This window comes from Hippocampus comes, unplaced genomic scaffold (genome assembly GCF_001891065.2).
Source record: "Hippocampus comes isolate QL1 unplaced genomic scaffold, H_comes_QL1_v1.1 scaffold9, whole genome shotgun sequence".
NCBI classification, from domain to species: Eukaryota; Metazoa; Chordata; class Actinopteri; order Syngnathiformes; family Syngnathidae; genus Hippocampus; species Hippocampus comes.
In genome coordinates, this window is record NW_017805275.1 from 362,244 (window position 1) to 367,861 (window position 5,618).

A 5,618-nucleotide genomic window follows, 5' to 3' on the forward strand; every position below is an offset into this window, starting at 1 on the left:
CATTTTTTTTTTTTTTTTTTTAATCTTTATTGAACAAATCATGATACAATTCTCAGGAAACAGAAACGGCGCTAATCCAATCACCGAAAACACATGGCCAGTCTCGACGTAAGGCCTTCTCGTTAGCCCTAGTACGCAGACGAGAACAAGTCAGGATACAGGATACAGATCACGAGTGTCAGACTCGTGATCTGATTGGCTATTGAAACCTGACGGTGCCCGTTCATTTACAGCGCACAGGGGCCTGCTCTGTTTAATCTGAAGGCCCCGAGCAAGTTTAATTAACCTGGCAACACAAGCTAGATGAAATATGATTGGTTAAAAACTCTACCATAATAAATAAGTTATTTTTCGAGTGGCTTTCATTGAAAGCCACTCACCTAAGTGGAAATAATATGATGTAAAGAATACAGAGAATAATTTTGTTTACATATTTATGAAAATAAAATAACAAATTATAAAATAACATAAAATACATAAAAGTAAATTTACTTTTCTGAGAATGTTTAGGCCAGCAGAGAAGGCCTTGCTGGCCCTCAGGGTCCGCCACTGCAAGTGAGAAATCGAACTTCTCACTCTCACCATTAACTTTGATGGCCATTACTTTTCTTCTTGCTAGCCTGTGTTGTATTTTTTGCCCCTACCATGTCAAACATACACATTAAGAAGCAGCTGAAAAGCAAACTTGGTCGAGATGAACGCTTAAAATTTTCATGAGTATTGTGTGCGTTTGTGTATTTGTATGTGCAGGGGCGTGTACACAGCTTTGTATGGTCAAAACCCTTTTATCCGCTTCTGTCAGGAAAGAGCGTTTGAGTGTTTTCTTCTTGTGTTTTTCCGCAGGGACCATCTTGCTTGAGAGCAGAGAAACTTTCAAGGAGCTTTTAACTACTTTTCCGCTAAAACTATCCTCAAAAAGGCTTCTCTTGAACACAAAGCTACTTTAATTCAGACATCTAAATCCAGGAGGCCACCTACTCAATTAGCCATTTTTTTCTCCTTTTCAGCACCCAGCAATGCTTCTTGTAGTTTAATTTTTCTGTGGTCTATTCTTGCGTGCTGTGGGCAAAGTGTATGAGACATGTTAGTTGTAGTAGAGCCATGACTCAACTGTCCAATTTCGGGCCATGTTCTCAACAGAGCAAAAAAAGGCAATGATTCTAAATCTTACTCATGCTTCTATTTTTAATGTTGATAACATTTAGCTTTGGGGGTTTTTTTTGGGGTTTTTTTTTTTTTTAGGAGGAGATTTTTGCATAAAATGGGCACAAATGCAAAATATTTTGAATCTCACAACAACAACAAAAAATAGCGGGCTTCAGCAATCTGTACTACTCGGCCTCACGCAGGTTTGATGGATCAAAGTCTCCTCACACCACTCGCTTGACATTTTACCAACACGTTTAAAAACAATTATAAAATAAGGAAAAAAAACTATCAATTCATTCTGTCCTCTAAACTCTGCCATCCCTCAAACATTCTCTCTGTTTGAGTCTGCGTTTTCTCCGGCCTGTCCAAAATGGGGCCTCAGATGTCGGAAACATAGGCTAACTCAGTGATCTGAATCAAATGACAAGAGGAGAAGAAAGAGGAGGAAGAGTGATGGGTGCCAGGAAAGGAGCACAGCAGTAAACACAGGCTTGAAGGGCAAGAAGTTTTATTTATTTATTTACTTTTCTATTATTATTTTCACTTGGGTTTGACAGGTTGAAGTCTCCTTTGGGCGGCCCCTCTCCCAGCCGGGAGCAGCATTTATGGGATGAGACAAGCCTCCCATATCCCAAGATAGCTGCTTCCTTGGAGAATATCTATCTCAAGATCCTTCCAATAGCATTGGAATAGTGAGGCCAATTGCTTTATTTTTGTGGTGGGGAAAGAAAACATTGAGCTCATTGAATCCCAGCCATTTTTCACTGGAGCAACCCCCTGAATCCCAGCCGTTTTACTGGATTTTGACTGATTTGCAAGGCCCGCAGATTATTGTGTTCTCTTGCGATATAAACATGCAGTCTACCAAAAGAAAGACGAGACTCTCTTCTTTCAGCTGAAAGAAAAAAAAATGTTTTCGTTCCTGGCAATCAGCATTAGAAAATAGATAAATTTATTGAGGTTTCCAGTTTCTGAGGGGAAAAAAAAACAGAGAAAAAAGATATTTTTGTAAAAGCATGCATTTCAAGTATGGCACTATTTTTTTTTGTTTTGTTTTTTTGCTTTTGTAACATTTCAAACAGTTAAATAAGACTTTCCTTTTTCAAAACAACATAACACCATGAAAGGGCTTTCGATCACAAATTATTTATCTGCATGCGATTGAACTGATGGAAATGAGCTATGAATAGAAGTGGAACTATGAGTTCAATGAGTGTGTGCACACGTTGTTTGTATGTCTAAGTGCACCGTACGTTCATGTGTGCTCGTGCGTGCATTCGCGTGCATATGCGTCTACTCCACCCTGCAATTTTTTGCGAGTGCATGTGTTCCCCTTCACAATGCAATTAATGCATTTTTTTGTGTGCGTGATAGAAAATGAAGCAATTGCCCTGATACAAGGACCCACATCATGTCACTGCATTCTGGTTTTACCTTACTAAGGCACCTTCGCTGTGGTGTGGCTTTTGCGTGAGGCAGACGTTGTTCGTGCACACAGAGCTTCTTTTGATTGCCGTCTCTTACTTTTGTGTGGACGAAAGCGTCCTGCTTCTTTCAGCAATTCCCTCTCCCTTGTCATGGTGGAAGATTTTCTTCCCCAAAAGCAATCCTGACGGCTTAATTGTTTTGATTTCTCCGTCACTACTGGTTCGAAGGGACTCCCCATTAACTTAATGCTACTTTACTCCACAACTCCGCCCATGCATTCCTCATTTCCACTTCTACTTTTTCTGCAGCATGATCCTTGCTGATCCCGAACACGCGCTGCCACCCGTTGGACGCGCTTTTAAATGATTTCCAATGCAGACGAGCCCGATCCTGAATCCGCGTTTTGTATCAGACCCTTCTGCACTCTACGACGCAAAAAATAAATAAATAAATAAAAGACGGACAAATATGTCGTGGATCGGCTCTCGTAGTGGCTTTTCTTGACGTATTTATAAGTAGTGGGGAGTAAAAAAAAGTTAATTCAGTTTGGTATCACAAGATCGATATGCACAATGAAAAAAAAAACCTGCTTTTATGTCCATGAGTTTATAACACGATTTTTTACACAACGTTGAAAATAGCACCAATGGCTTGAAACTACTACGACTTTTTTCATGCACATAAACGGATTGGACGATGTGACTGACAGGTGTGTCCTACTGTTTTGATTATTCAAACAATAAATAGCGCTAAATCCCCATGCTCAGACTTGGTTTTGGCCTGTGAAGAGCCAATAACCAATATGAAAACCAGAGATCCTTCTGTGAATGTAAAACGAGTCATTGTGAATGTGAGAGAAGACGTAAAATCAATCCGAGCCATTGCACAAACATTGGCTGTAGCCAGCCATTTGGAATGCCCGAGAGACAAAATAAATCACTGGTGAAATAAATCACATCAAACTGGTAGAATAAGAAAAACAATAAAAGAAAAGAAGACTCTAAAATAATTGTGACATCAGCAACAACCTCCAGATGGCAAGAGTGAATGGATTACAATCTGCAAAATTACAGAGCCAACGGCAGAATATGTGAACTATTAGCAAGAAGAAAAGGAAGGCTGGGCTACAAATTTAAAGAAAGTACAGAGATGAGCCTTTATGAACTGATAAGACAAATTACCTTTCCCAAAGTCATAGAAAGGCCAAAGTTTGGACGGGGGCAGGCCGGGGCTCCAATCACAAGACAAAACACAAGCTTGTCAATGAAGATCAGAGGAGGTAATGCCATAGATTGGCCTTGTATGGATTCTTCTTTTTTCATCATCTTTTTTTTGAAGGAGGATGTTTCATTTTCAGCAAGGGAAATGCAGTTCAAAAAAGGTTTAAGTCTGACAACGACTTACCCCAGGCCTTCCACGCCCTTCCTCTGAATTTGTCACAATGTGCATTGGGTTATCTTGTTGCATGATGAAAAATAACATGTATTGCATCATCAACCAAAATCAAGATGAGGTCATATGCAGTGGAAAAAAAAAATCTACTTCTGTTTGACATGTTTCTTTCCATAAAAAAGCTGATATTTTCCACTTGTTGGGCAGATGTTTTTGGAGAACAATCCCATGTTCTGCTGCATATTCTTAAGAAAAGAAAAAGAGAGAAACAAACTTTTTGGGTGAAAAAAGAAAATCTACTTTTCTTTAGGTATCAGTCCACAGAACACAATATTCTGTGGATTTTGAAAGATTCGTCAAAATGCTCAAAAAACTGCGGCATTATGGGAAACTGATTAGAAAATGGCTGCTAGTGAAATAAGAAATACATCTAATAAGAAAAATCAATGGCGGCCCGAAGGTCCGCGTCGACCTCACAGTGCAGAGGTTGTGGGTCCGATTCCGGCTCCAGGCTCCCTGTGTGGAGTTTGCATGTTCTCCCAGGGCCTGCGTGGGATTTCTCCGGGTACTCCGGTTTCCTTCCACATTCCAAAAACATGCATGGCAGGCTGATTGAACAATCCAAATTGTCCCTAGGTGTGAGTGTGAGTGTGGATGATTGTTCATCTCTGAGTGCCCTGCGATTGGCTGGCAACCGGTTCAGGGTGTCCCCCGCCTACTGCCCGAAGATGGCTGGGATAGGCTCCAGCACCCCCCGTGACCCTTGAGAGGATAAGCGGATCGGAAAATGGATGGATGGATGGAAGAAACATCAATGGAGGTCATCAAAGTCAAGAAGTGGAACGCATGTTCAGGGTGTCTTCATTTGAAACTGGCCAAGTCTCCAGACTGAAATTCAAGACATCATGCATTTTACAAGCTGAAGAGGAGACTGAAGGTACAAAGCCTTTAAATAATAGTTCATAGTAAAACGGCATGAAAAAGCACGTCTAAAAGTATTATCATTGTTGTTTCTATTGCTGTAACTTCACAAAATGGCAGGTGTGTCTTTTTACTGTTATGCATCATCAAATATAGCAAAAAGTAACAATGATGACAGATTCATAAAATGAATGTCTTCACATTCCACACTTGAGTCTGCCTCAGTTGCAAATGTTCTTGGGGGGTAATTGGTGGAGGAACAAAAGGCACCCTTAAAAAGACCCCTAAAATAGTCCCATGAGAGCTTTTGGTCATATGTCACCGTTTGAGGATGGGGCCAAAATGTTAATGGGCTATTCATTGGGTGACATAAAGCAAAGTGGAACTGTGCTGTATAAACATCTTAAAAAAAAATATGTGGCATGCAGGAAAATACCAAAAGGGAGCTTGACGAAAGGCCGGCGTCTTATCTTGGAAGCACAGCGTCTCCATGCAAATATTCCCGTTATTTGAGACACTTTGATGCAGACAACAACAACATGGAGTCGTTTATGGCAAGAAACAGCCAGACACACACACACACACACACACACACGCACACACGCATCTCTCTCTCTCTCTCTCTCTCTCTGTCTATATATATATATATATCCGCCGCTCATGTAGCAAACACAATAGAAGAAAGTATGACACAGACAGAGGCAGAGGACCGAGGGGTAAAACACGGA